The sequence below is a fragment of the Narcine bancroftii genome, chromosome 7 (assembly GCF_036971445.1).
Source record: "Narcine bancroftii isolate sNarBan1 chromosome 7, sNarBan1.hap1, whole genome shotgun sequence".
Taxonomy (NCBI): domain Eukaryota; kingdom Metazoa; phylum Chordata; class Chondrichthyes; order Torpediniformes; family Narcinidae; genus Narcine; species Narcine bancroftii.
Genome location: NC_091475.1, coordinates 89,704,711 through 89,719,441, shown reverse-complemented (window position 1 = coordinate 89,719,441; position 14,731 = coordinate 89,704,711). Strand labels below are relative to the sequence as shown.

At 38.9% G+C, this 14,731-nt stretch overlaps 1 protein-coding gene across 5 annotated transcripts in view; it reads right to left on the bottom strand.

Moving 5' to 3' along the window:
- LOC138739109 (protocadherin-9) overlaps positions 1-14,731 on the bottom strand; it is an 852,748-nt gene that overhangs the window by 354,745 nt on the left and 483,272 nt on the right. The window lies entirely within an intron of this gene.

Sequence of the window (14,731 nt, the reverse complement as noted above, 5' to 3'; positions counted from 1 at the left end):
GCAACTTACAATTAATTCTAATTTAGAGCAAGCAACCATTTAGGAAAATAAAACATTTACACTTCAACTAATATTTGGATATTTAATCATGGGATCTTCATGAAAGGGATCTCCACTTGTAGAATTTTCACCTCGAGGGCCATATCGTCAGTCATAGGGTCATAGAGCATGCAAATGGCCCTCAGCTACACAAATCCTCCACCATTTCCATTTTATTCTCTCACATTCCCATCAACTTCCTTCCAATGTACCTACATGCGAGGAAACTTTACAGCAGCCAATTAACCCAATGACCCGTATGTCTTTGGAATGTGAGAGGAAACCAGAGCACCTGTAGGGTCATGGGAAGAATGTGCAAATTCACGGAGGCAGAAGCCAGGAAGAGCCTGGGTCTCAGGCTCACTGAGGCAGCAGCTCGAGTAACTGTGCCATCATCCCCTTTCAAATGGAGATTAACATTTACTCTCATCAGCGATCAAAACCATGATATTGTGGCTGCTATAAGTTGCATTGTGTTTTGGAAATTCAGGGATCAGAACACTAAAATGTAACTCAGCACCAGATGAGATGTTGGATAGTGGGAAATTCTGATTTTTCACACGAGTGGTTGAAGTCATTTAGATGGTGTCCCCCAATTAATGACTCAAATCTCAGTCATTGGGCTAAAACCTACAGGTGGATAGCAAGAAGTTGGGACTTTTTTTAGTATTTATTTCATATGAAGAACAAAGGATGAATACCCACACAAGAATATGTGACTTTTCTGCATTGTGTTCATTGCTGGTTTTATTACTGTCTTATTTTCTCAGATAAGGCTTTGGCTTTTCATTTGGGTGAATGAAAAAAAAAATCATAGTTCTGTTTCAAAGATGGATTCTCCCTAATTTGTCAAAGAATGAAGTTTATTATCATATACACAAGTACAATATACAGATGCAATGAAGGTCTTATTTGCTGCAGCTCCCTATGTACATAAACATTCAACTATGGTTAATACATAAGAGAAATAAAGGATAATAAATAAAACAGGAAGTTAAGTGTAAAATAAATAATTAATAGCCAAGCAAGTAAATAAATGACTGTCCAGAGTTGGCCATGCAGTGTCAGTATGGCCATGTTCGTGAAGTAATGTTTTGGTTAGGCCAGAACCTGATAGCTGACTATCAGTCTTTGTTCATATTTATTCCAAACCAAAAATACTAATCTAAATTCCTCAGCTGGTCCAACAAAAGAACAAAAAAAAATCATCTGGAAACACTCAACATGTCTGGCAGCACCTCCAGAGAGAGAACATTGTTACAATTTCAGAATAAAGATCCAGTTCTGAAACTTTGACTCTATTTCTCTTTGCATACCTGCTGCCTGATTTACTGAATGCTGATGGCATTTTCAATTTGCCAGCATCTGCAGTTTATTTTATTTACTGATAACTAATATCACAAGTGTGTTCAAAGGAACATGCTGGGTACAAATCGGCTGCCTTGTTACCTACATTAACACTGTGTCTAAAACTTTCCTGCTATGGAGAAGTACATTGAAATGCCCTGAGGTGAGAAGATGTGTTATCAGAATGCAATTCCTTTTTTGGAAACAGGATAATAATTTCTGTGCTTACTCACATATACAGCTGCTCTTCAGTTCAGCCCTCAACACCATTATTACCTCAGTGCTGGTCAAGAAGTTACAAACTCTGGGCCTCTGCAAACCCCTCTGCAACTGGATCCTTGACTTCTTCATTGGAAGACCACAGTCAGTACGAATTGGTAAAAATGTCTCCTCTTTACTGATTATCAACACAGGTCCACCTCAAGGATGCGTGCTTAGCCCACTGCTCTATTCACTATACAGCCATGACTGTGTGGCCAGGCACAATTCCAATACTATCTACAAATTTGCCAATGACATCACAACTGTCGGCAGATCACAAATAGCAATATGGAAGTGTACAGGAGGAAGATAGAACAGCTTTGTTGAGTGGTGTCATGCCAACAACCTTGTGCTCAAACCCAAGGAGATGATGGTGGACTTCAGGAAGAAGTCAGGGGAACATGATCCTGTCCTCATCGAAGACTCAGTAATGGAGATGGACGAGAACTTCAAATTTCTGGGAGTCCATATTTCCAAGGATCTGTTTCGGAACTTAATGTGGATGCAATCACGAAGAAGGCTCACCAGCTGCTATACTTGTGAGGTGTTTGAGGAGATTTGGTACGTCACCGAATTTGGTATGTCATGAAAACTTCTACAGGTTTATAGTGGAGAGCATCCTGGCTAGTTGCATCACTGTCTGGTACGGAGGTGCCAACGCTTAAGATAGGAAAAGGCTCCAGAAGGTTGTTAACATGGCCTGCTGCATCATGGGCACCAGACTTCACTTCATAGAGAACACCTAAACAGGTGGTGTCTTTAGAAAACAGCCTCTATCCTCAAGGACCCCCACCACCCAGGCCTTGCCCTCTTCACTCTGCTACCATCAGGGAAAAAAAAGGTACAGGAGCTTAAAGATGAGCACTCAGCAAGCAGCACAGGCCTGCTTCTTCCCTGCTGCCATCAAATTCGTGAATGATCAATGAACCAAAGACACTGTAAAGTGTTACTTTCTCTTTGCATGCATTATTTTTATTAATTGTTGTAAGGTGGTTCATATGAATGTTTGCACTGTGATTACTGCTGCAAAACAATCAATTTTGTGATTTGTTCATGACAATAAATTCTGATTCTGACCTAAGATACTGGGAACTGTCAGAGTTGGAGTAATAAGTTATTTAAAGGGAGGTGCAACCTCATTGCATAATAATGGAAGAACGGCCAGCCGTACAATCTGGAGAATGTCATTGGTTCACTCAAACTGTTATCAGACTCCTCTGTTGTCAGATTCTTGAATGGATATTCCAGTGGCATAAGATTACACACTTTTTTTTAACTGTACTTTTTCTCTTTAACACTACACCCTGCACTTTCATTTCATTTATTCTTGCGTTTCCTGCCACGTTGAGGCAGACTTGCCTAGACAGCACGCAAAACAAAGTTTGTTACTGTAGTTTAGTACACATAGTAATAAATAATTCAATTCAATTGTCCCTTAGGGAAGGAAATTGGCTATCTTGACCCATGATTTGGAAGAACCAATAAAGATCCTGAATTTCATTAATTTAATATGTACTAACCTGCAGAGTGCTGAAATGGCAAAAATGATCAGAAATTTGTGATAAAGTCATTTTCAGCTGTTTTAATTAAATCTCACCTAGTTACCACCTTTAAATATACAAAGTGAAATTTGCTAAAACTATTTTTTTTTTAATTAAAACTCTCTGTGCTCCTTGATGGCAGATTGTGTGTTTGGTAAAATGCAAATAACTCTTGAGTTTGAGTGCAAAGGGTTGTGTATTATTGGAATTGTCTACCCAAGGGACCTGTGAAAGTTGAGTCATTGAATACTTTCAGGAAGTAGACCCCTTTTTGAACTATGGAAAAGTTGAATGCGATGAGAAGAAAAATGGAGGAAAAACTATAGATAAGCTCAATATTTTTTTTCTGAGGAAAGGGGGATTGAAAGAGAGGAGAGATTGAATGGGGTGGGGGGAAGATTTAAAAGGGCATTTTTTTTACAGAAAGGATGTGAGATACCTGCAATGAGTGGCCTGAGGAAATAATAGAAATATTACAATATTTAAAATACATTTAGACATGTACAAGGATAGGCCAGGATTATCAGCCAAACACAAAGAAATTAGATTATTTTAACTAAGCAACTTTGTCAGCAGGAAATTTAGTCCAAAAGACTTGTTTTTTTTCCATGCTGTAGAAGTCTGTGACCAAGATCAGATCAGTCATGATTTTATTGACAGGTAGAGCCTATACATAGTTTATACCTATTTCTGTTTCTCAACTTCAACTGAAAAACTCCTTATCAGATTTTTAATGTGAATACAAGATGTATATTATTGCCATATTTTTCAATAGAGCTAATTGTCATGACTCTGTAATAAATTTACAAGTTTCCAAATATGTTTCTATATTTACAGCAGCAAAAATGTTTTAAAATTTATTGCTACCTTTTATTCTAACTATAGTATGTAATATCACAACTCTCTTCGGTATATTAATAATGCAAAATAATTTATGAGCAGAGAATATCCTTTGATATAATCTAAATGATATTGAAGCTGTGAGGCAATGCTGGCACTTCCTTCAACTTTGAACAAACTCTTTATAGTTCCATCTGCTGTTGAATAATAATTTTCCCTCCTGTGCTCTCTTAGGACCTCATTTAACAGTACAGCATTTCTGACCAGTCTGTGCCAAACACCATGACCATATTAAACTAAAACTCTACTGCTGGCACACCCAATAAGCTGTGATTTTATAAAGTGAAGTGATTATAACAAAACACTCAGAATTTGGAGATCACCATCATTGCCAATGCTGAGACATATCTTGAAGACTGACGAGACTGTAGGATCCTCTGCTGGCTTCCCAACACTATGGCTGGGACACCTCTGCTGGATTATACCTCCTTTAATGAATGGGATAGAATGGCTCCATGTGAACATGGAACATTATTGCAAAGAAACAGGCCATTAACCCTCCATTCTCTGTGTACTATCTTTCTGTCTGAATGACTTTTAAAAGTCGCTATCATACCAGCTTCCACAACTTCCTCTGATACCTGTGTTAAAAACTTAAATTTATAGCTTCCAGTATTTGACAGTTCCACCCTAGGGATAAACTCAGACAATCAATACTATCTATGCCTCTCATAAATTTTGTACACTTCCATCAGGTCATCCCTCAGCCTCCAATGCTCCAGAGAAAATAGACCAAGTTTGTCCAATCTCTCTTAATAGTGAATACCCCTGAAACTAGACACCACCCTGGTGAACAACTTCTTCTGCACCCTCTCCAAAGTCACCATATACTTCCTGCAACATGTTACCAGAACATATAACATAGAAAGGCAAGTGGCTAATCATTCTTGATTATTTAAATTAGTTTCAATTATTTAAATTTTTTTTTATGTGCATGTGTACTCTACAGCATTTTTAAAAATGTGAACAAAACTTTTTGTTTAATAGTAGGTTTATTTCCCATGTGTTACTGAATTTCTGTGGATATCAAGGACATTTGGAGGTCCAAAGCACAGCTATAACCTTAGGGTTGGAACCTAGCGGGCTGTCTGTGTGTTAAGTGAGAGTGTCTGGCAGCTGGGTACCTACGCTGAGATTGCTCCAATGTTGTATTGGCCCTCGACAAAGTGTTGGGAACTAAACTGACACAGGAGAAAGCAGCAAAAGACCTCTGGATAACATACAAGATCTGCACCAATTTTTGGCATGCAAAGGAAAATTAACTCAGTGACCTCAGGTATGATCCAGAAATTTAAAAAAAAAGCAAATCATGGAAATCTAAAATTAAAAAAAAAGAATAAATACTGGAAACAAGCAGTCAAGCAGCATATCTGTCAGCTGAGTGTTTCCAACACACTCTCCTTTTATTCTGAGTGTTTACAACATCTTTGATCTCAGCCTTGATTCTCAACTACACCATAATCCCTAAGAGCCTATGCCACTCTTCAAAATGACAGCAGTCCTATCTACTGGGTATTACTTCTGTCAGATTCAAGTCAGCTTTCAATCACATACATATTGAAAATTTACCAGGATGTTGCAGGGACAAAATGCTGTTATAGAGAAAGGTTAGAACTGTATTCCTTGGAGGTTTGGATAATGGGGGTAGATGTGATAAAAGAATACAAAATTATTTGGAGTATAGATAGACAAAATGCAAGCAGGCCATTTCAGCTGAGATGAGAATTGAAGGAAGGTTGAAGGTGGAAGGTTAAATGTTTGAGGGGAACATTAAGAGGAACTTCACTCAGAGGGTGGTGTGAGTGTGGAATGAACTATAAGTGAAGGTGGTGGATGAAGGTTCAATTTTGACATTTAAGCAAGTTTGGATAGGCAGTCAAGTTCAATAGTTGAAGACAGTGGAGCAGTTGATTGGGCATTAAAGCTCGAGTCCTAGACAAAAGTCTTGAAAAGGAGAGATTCAGCAGGTAGCAGTTGATTGGGCAATCAAATTCAACATTGAAGGGTAATTGAAGTCAGGTGATCAAAACATCATAATAAAAGTGGTCATTGAGGGAGTGCACTGAATGGAAAGGCTTTGGTGAGAAGAAGTAGAGGCAGTGCAGGAGTTGAAGTAAGAAAGGGTCACCTTATTTGAGGAATAAAATGGATTCTACAGGTTAAAGCAGGTTTTATATATCATATTTTTTCCTGTCTAGTCATAGATGGTGGGTAAAGACAGCCAAGTCAGGGAAATACTCCATTGTAGAATGCTGGTTGTAAGGGAAGCCAGCAATATCCCAAATGACTTCACCTGTGAGAACTGGATCCAGCTGCAGCTCTTGACAAGCTGAGTTAAGGAATTGTATCTGGTGTTAAATGAACTCTGGATCACTTCGGAGCCAGAGGGGATGATAGTCAGGAGTTACAGAGAAACTATCACACTGAGAAGGCAGGAGGAGGGTAGATGGGTGAAAATCAGGTGAGGGACAGGGAATAAACCAACAGTGCAGGGCACACCTGTGGCTGTTCTACTCAGTAACAAGTATAGCATTGTTGGAGGGATGACTTACCAAGTACAAGCCATGGTGATCAAGTCTCTGGCACAGAGTCTGGTCCTGTGGCTAGCAGGGAAGAGAGGAGAAGAAGTGAACTATAATAATAGGGGATTCTATAGTTAAAGGGAACTAGATAAGAGGTTCTATGGAAGAGATTGAGTATCCTGGATGATATATCACCTCCCTGGTGGCAGGGAGTGAGATATCCAGATTGGGTTTTCAGCATTCTTAGGTAGGATCATGAGCAACCAAATATTGTGGTCCACATAGGGACCAATGATGTGGATAAGGAGGTCCTGAAAAGAAATTTCAGGGAATTAAGTGCTAGGTTAGAGGACAGAACCTCCAGGATTGTGATCTCTTAATTGCTACCCATGCCAAGTGCTAGTGAGGTTATAAATAGGAGGATAAAGCAACTTAACATGTGGCTAAAGAACTGAGGCAGGGCTTCATGTTTCTGGATCATTAGGGAAGGTGGACATGTTCTGATAGGATGTTTTGCATCTGAACAGAAGGTGGACTAATATCCTTGTAAAAAGTTTTGCTGGTAATGTTCTGGTGGGTTTCAACTAGATTTGCAAAGGGATGGGAACCAGAGTGCCATCTCACATAGATGATGAGGAAGATGATCTTAGAGCATCGATTGACACATGGAATTATGACATTGTGGCTAATAGCAAAACTTGGTTGTAGGTGGTCCAGGACTGGTAGCTCAACATTCCAGGCTTCCATTGCTTTAGATGTGATAGAATTTGGGGGTGGGGGGGGGGGGTGTGAGGAAAGAGAAAGAGGATGCTGAAAGGGGGAGGAGTGACATTGTTCATGAGAAAAAATAAAACATCTGTCCTCAGGCAGAGGACTTATCCACTGAGGCTATAGTGTGGAGCTGAGAAACAGGAAAGATATGACCACACTCATGGGGTTGTGTTACAGAATGCCCTACAGTCAATGAGAATTGTAGAAAATCTGTTGAGAGACATCAGAGAGTGGGAGGAAACACAAGGTTATGATAGTAGGAAATTTTAATTTTCCACATTGACTGGGACTCCCATTATGTAAAAGAGTTGGAGTTGGTGAAATATGTTCAGGAAGGTTTTCTTAATGTAATACTAGATCTCCTATTAGGAAATGAGACAGGACAGGTGACAGAAATGTGTAAGGGAACATTTTGGGTCCAGTGATCATTGTCATTGGTTTCAACTTAATTATAGAGAAAGATCGATCTGTGCCTTAGGTTGAGATTCTAAAATGGAGAAAGGCTAATTTTTGTGGAAATGAGAAAGGATCTGGAATGCATGGAATTGATTTTTTTTTTGGCAAGGATGTGCAAGTGGAAAAACTTCAAAGGAGGTATCTGAATCTTCCTGACTGACCTCCCATATGGAACCTTATCAAAGGCCTTACAAAAGTCAATGTAGACAACATCCAAAGCCTTTCATTTCATCAACTTTCCTAGTAACCTCCTTGATAAACTGGTTGATTAAACACGACCTACCACAAACCACATTGACTATCCCAATAAGTTCCTGGCTAGCCAAATAATTATATCTGATCTCTTAGAATATCTTACATTTTCAGGATTAAAGGCAAAGTTAACACGTATAGGGAACCTTGGTTTTCAAGGGATATTTGGGGATCTGGTTTGGAAGAAAAGAGGTATATAGCAGGTATAGGCAACATGGAGAAAATAAGGTACTTGAGGAGGAGAAAAAAATGCAAGAAAAATCTCAGAGTATCAGGAAGACTAAAGAATACATGAGGTTGCTTTGGCAGACAATGTGAAGGAAAATCCTAAGGGTTTCTATAGGTATATTAAAAGCAAAAGGATAGTAAGGGACAAAAATGGTCCCTATGAAAATCAGCATGGTTGGCTTTTTATGGAGCCAAAGAGATGGGGAGATCTTAAATGTTTTTTTTATCAGTATTCACACAGGAAAATGGGCATAGAGTTGTGGGAAGTAAGGAAAGCAAGCAGTAAGGTCATGGAACATGAATAGATTAAAGAGGAGGAAGTGTTTGCTGTCTTAAAGTGAATAAGGGTGGATAAATCCCTAGGACTTGACAACATATTCATTCAGACCTTGAGGGAGGCTGGTGTAGAAATTGCAGGGATTCTGGCAGAAATATTTAAAATGTCCTTAGCTCCACTAGAGGTTAACTTGCATTATTCCATTATTTTTTTTAAATGTAGGTTAGTGAGCTTGATGTCTGCAGTAGGTAAATTAGTGTAAGGTATTCTAAGAGATCAGATATAATTATTTGGCTAGCCAGGAACTAATTGGGATAGTCAATGTGGTGTGTGGTAGGTCGCGTTTAATCAACCAGTTTATCAAGGAGGTTACTAGGAAAGTTGATGAAATGAAAGGCTGTGGATGTTATCTACCTTGACTTTTGTAAGGCCTTTGATAAGGTTCCATATGGGAGGTCAGTCAGGAAGATTCAGATACTAGGTGTTCATGGTGAAGTAGTGAATGGTATTTGACAATGGCTGGATGGGAGAAGTCAGAGAGTAGTGGTGAATGATGCTTCTCAGACTGGAGGCCCCTGACTAATTGTGTGATTCAGGGATCAGTGATGGCAACATTGTTATTTGTCATCTATATCAATGATCTGGACGATCATGATAAATTGGATCAGCATGTTTGCAGATGACACTAAGATTGGAGGTGGTGTGGACAGCAAAGTAGGTTTTCAAAGCTTTCAAAGGAATCTGGACCAGCTGGAAAAAAATGGGCTGAAAAATGGCAGATGTAATTTAATGCAGACAAGTGTGAGGTTTTTTTAATTTTGGAAGGACAAACCAAGAAAAGTCATGCAGGGTAAATGGTAGGGCACTGAGGCATGCAGTAGAACAGAGGGAGCTGGGAATGCAGATACATAAATGTCACAGGTGGATAGGTTTGTAAAGAGAGCTTTTGGCATATCGGCCTTTGTGTATCAAGGTATTGAGAATAGAAGCTTGGATGTTAAGGTAGAGTTGTATAAAACATTGGTGAGACCATATTTGGAATATTGGGTGCAGTTTTGGTGACCTAATTACAGGAAAGGTGCCTAACTACAGGAAAGATATCGATAAGATCGAAAGAGTGCAGAGAAGATTTACTAGGATGTTGCATGGACCTCAGGAATGCAGTTGTAGGGAAAGTTTAAACAGTTTAGGACTTTACTCCCTGGAGTGTAGAAGAACAAGTGAAGATTTGATAGAGGTGTTCGGCTGCCAGCTGAAGTGGTGAATGCTGGCTCAATTTTAACATATAAGGATTTGGACAGATACATGGATAGGAGAGGTATGGAGTGCTATGGACTAGGTTCAGGTCAGTGGGACTAAACAAAAAAAAAGGTTTGGCACAGACTTGAAGGGCTGAAGGGATCTGTTTCTGTGCTGTAATGTTCTAAGGATCTGAGTTCCTGGATGGGAGGGGTATGGAGGGCTCTTGTCTGGATGCAGGTTAATGGGACTGGACAGAATAAATTGTTTAGCACAGATTATTTATGTGCTTTAGTGTTATATGGCTCTTTTTAACTTGGAAATTAAATGCATTTCATATTCTGGGACACCCGATTGTGAAATAGTATGAAGACTTTGTTTGCAAAACATTAGCATTGAACGCCATGGTTCCCTCACACTGACATCTGTTTACCTAATCTTGGCTTCGCTGTATCCTTGGCATCAGTTTAGAACAAAGCTGGAGGTTTTGACTGATTAGTTGAAGTGCAAGCATTACTTGTGACAGGAATATCAATCTCCATTGAAGATAGTTATGTGCATGTGAGTAGCTGAAGAGCAATAAAATGGGGGCTAAAGTTTGCCCTGGTGGAATCTGGTGTCCACTTTATTCCATAAACATCCAGCAAGGCTTTTCAATTTTGTGAAGCTGAAGGCTTCCACAATGAGAGTTATTCATTAGTGTTGAGACAGTCAACCAAATGAAAGAGAATGTATCTCCTTGTTAGAAAATAGCTCCAACATTGTTTTAAATTTTCAGGAACCGCTGCTTCACTATTTCTCTGCAATGCGATTACTTTCAAAGGAAATGATTCAGAAAACAAAACTGTATGTTTTAACAACCAGCCTGTATCTGGTCAGATCCCCATTGCCTTCCCAAGTAAGGAATGTGTACTGGGTTCTCATTAGAGAGGCTCCTTTTGCTGAATGGCTGCCTGCTTCTCATTTCTGAGCAGCCAATGTAACCAAAATGGAACTCATTCAGGCATTGCAACACAAATAACTTATTGATTTGTAATTAACCAGCTTGGGAAATGTCTGATTATTTTTTTCAAACATTATGCCATTAAACTAATGAAGAAAAACAAATGCAAGCTCACATTCCTTAATCAAGTATAGAGAAAGTAGTAGTGGGAGAAGACAGTAGGATCATTGTTAATTTGATTACTGGTCACAACATTTTTCCCCTTAAAACTTGATTTCCCATGACATTACAAAATCTGCCTACTTGGCTCTGAACATATTCAATGATTCTAAAGATCACAAGCCTCTGAGAGATTAAATATCTCCTGATCAGCTTAAATAGCCACTCCCTGACCCTGTGACTTTGGCCCTTAGTTCTGGATCTCCAACCGGGGACATCATCTTTACAGCATCCATAATGACAAAAATTATCAGTATCTTGGATTTCATTCTCTCAATTACATAGAGTGTGGACCCAATCTACCACATCTTTCCTCTAAAGTCAACCCCTTGATCTCCAGAGACAAACTTGATACCCTTTATCGTACCATTTGCAAGGCGATATATCCTACTTTCTAGAAAGTGACCAAGTTTTATACTGCATTCCTGTTGTGGTCACATCTGCATTCTGTGCAGTTGCACATTGAATTAAAATAGAACTACAATTCTGTAGTCGTCTGAAAATTCAGATTTTTTTCTACTGAGTAGGATGAATATCCATTAAAGGTGGCCTGCACAGATGTCACAACTCTGGTGGAAGAGCCATGAAAGCTCTTGCAGATAATTAGGAAAGCCATTCAAATGAAGGAAACTCAGAATTAAGAGCAGCAGGAGGCTCTCAAGTGGTGCCTATCATTCAATAAGATTATTAGTTATTCTGATGCTAACCTGATCAACTTTACATTCACCGATGTATACATTAAAACATTTGTTTCCAACCAATACACTCATCAGATGTTCCAGACAGCTTTGGATTTGAAAAAAAAAACAACTCTTTCACAGTGGAGACTATTTGTTCTGAATGATATATCCACTAGCAATGAATTTTCCAGTCCACTTCCAAGTCATGCTGTATCCTGTTAGGTCTGCTTTGTTCATGAATGAGTGAGTCAAACACCAGACTGAGTCGAAATCAAGGTTCTTTGTTCTTTATTGCCGGATTGTAACACTTGCAACTAACAGTGTTAGTTGGAGAAGGCGCATTCTGCCGTTATCAGCAAGTGGTGTTTTTTTTATACCTCAGGATACGTACTTAGTAAATTATCATACCATTACATTGTCCAATGAATAAACTGTTGCTATCCTTCTCTGTTAGTCTGCTGCACATCATTCTTGTTAGTGCAAAGCTTATCTTGAGTGTACAAGGTCACATCTGCATTCTGTTACTCCTTAGTACTGGGTGACTCCTTCTCCGGTCCCATCTCATGATGTTTTTACCTTACAATCCCAGGACTATATTCTTAAGTGCGACAATCCCAGGACTATCTTTCATGTTATATGATCATTCCTCATACACTACAACCCCATTATCACTCTTGGTGCTACCATAACTTGAGATATTTTACTTGGTGTACCGCAAGATGTTGGACGACTACCATAATCCCAGGATTGCTCCCATTCTGGTACTTTTAGGAGCTGGGAGATGTGGCTTGGAAAAATGTTCGTATCCAAACTGTGTTCCACAAATAGGAACTGATTTTTAAAAATTGAGATATGCAAGTGAAGAAATGTTGATCCTGCACATTTACAAGTTTAATAGAATAATGTATACAGTTGTCTTGATTCCAAGACAATGGTGTAACAAGATTGCCATAAAACAAACCTGATTTTGACTCATTTACATATCACACATCAATTCCAGGTATTGCCCTGATCTCTCACTATATCTTTAGCTTGGTGAATATACAGAGAAACAGGATAAAGGGAGTTGACCTGTTTTCATGGCCTTCCTAAAGCTGGATGCCAACAGAATTCCAGAAGCATAATATATCACTTAGTTTACCACCACAGGGTAATAGTCAATTATGTACTTAATGCTCCACATGTAGCTTTCTGATTTATTGAGAGATGTTCACTCCTGTCTCAGTTTGACAGTACTGCATCACTGTAGAAAGGTGCTTAAATTCTCTATAGCCTTTCCACCTGAGATTTGATATATTATTTAGAAAGAGCTTGTAATATTACTGTTTGTGCAGGACTAGTGAAAGCAGGCATTTGGGATCTTGCCTTCATTGGTCAGGGCATTAATTAGAGGAGCAGAAACACCATGCTGCAGTTGCACAAGATGTTGGTGAGTCCACATTTGGTGTATCGTATACAGTTCTGGTCACCCAGTGATAGGAAATATGTTCTTAAGGTGGAAAAGATGCAGAAAAGATTCATGAGAATATAATCTGAGTTAGTAGGCCTGAATTATAAGGAGAGACTGAATATGCTGCAACTTTTCCCCCCAGAACATAGGAGGCTGGGTTGTTTGTAGAGGCTTGAAATTATGAGGGGAATAGATAAGGCAGATGGTCACAGTCATATTCCCAGTGTTGAGAAATCCAAAACTAGAAACGCAGATTAAAGTTGAGTGGGGAAAGACTTAAAAGGGACCTGAGGGGTTTCTTCTTCACACAGAGGCTGAAGGAACAACCTGTCAGAGGAAGCAGAAGTGATGTGGACAATTGTATAGTTTGTAAGGAGTTTGTACGTTTTTTCCCAGGTGCTCCAGTTTACTCCCACCCTTCAAAAGGTATGCAGGGGAGATTAATTTGGGTATAATTGGGCTGCATGGGTTTAAATAGCCAGAATCAGCTTCTACCATGCTATAAATAAAATAAAATCTTATCTAGTTCATTCACACTAAGTATTTGCTTACTGAAGGTCACACCTTCAGTTCACAAATGGAAAAGCTACATTCAATGTCCCGTGTTATCACGTAACACCCAGATCTCAAGAATCATACTTATTGTCTTGTTCTTTTACAGACAGTAACTTGAAAAAAAAACCCACCATTCTTTTGATATGATTGATGACCTATTAAATAGGTTGGCAGATAAGTGTTTTCTTTTATTCCCAAAGAATTATCACCTCTTATCCCTGTTGAATCTCAATGGCAGTGAACTGATGAAAATAAAAATGTTTCCCTTTCTTCTGCAAATCCAGTAAACATTCAGAAGCAGCAGGATCCTCTGACAGTATCTAACACATTATTGATTTACTGCAATAATATATTCAGAAACTTGCTTGAAACACAGCAGGGAAAGTCCTTTCCAAAATTACCAATAAATAATCCATTAAACCGTAAACTGCTACCTCTTTCCCATCAAGTGTAATGGTCCTAACAAATGTTTGCCACTTTTCATTGAAGCATTTATGTCTGTTTTCTTGATAAGATAGGTGCATTACAAAACTATGTTCCATCATTCCATATAATGAAATAAACTTCCATATTCCCATAGGTTGCTATTAAGATCCGATATTTCATTGTAAACCAGATTTGTTCGCATCAGCCTTGATCACATGCTATGGACTGCAGAAGATCTGATTTCAATGCACTGTGTTGGTACACTGTTTCATTCTTTTAAATTCATATGCTCATCATTGGTTTTACATGCTGAGTGAGCATGTGATTTTAAAAGAATGAATCACTTAGGCTTGGATGAGGGAAGCGTTTGGACCACTGATCACATTATTGAGATGCATTTCCCGCTTCAGGCTAGAGTTTTTACTGATTAACAGAAAGTAAAAATATTCCTCAGCAATTTCTCAAGCAACATCTTGCTAAATAAAGAGAAACCTCACATCCCACCAAGCTGAATTAAGGGAAATTAGAAGTCCATCAAATATTGACCAATAATCTAAATAGGCAGATCTCACAGTCAAGGGATGGTGGAATGGGCATATAACATGGAACTTGTTCAGCGTGTACT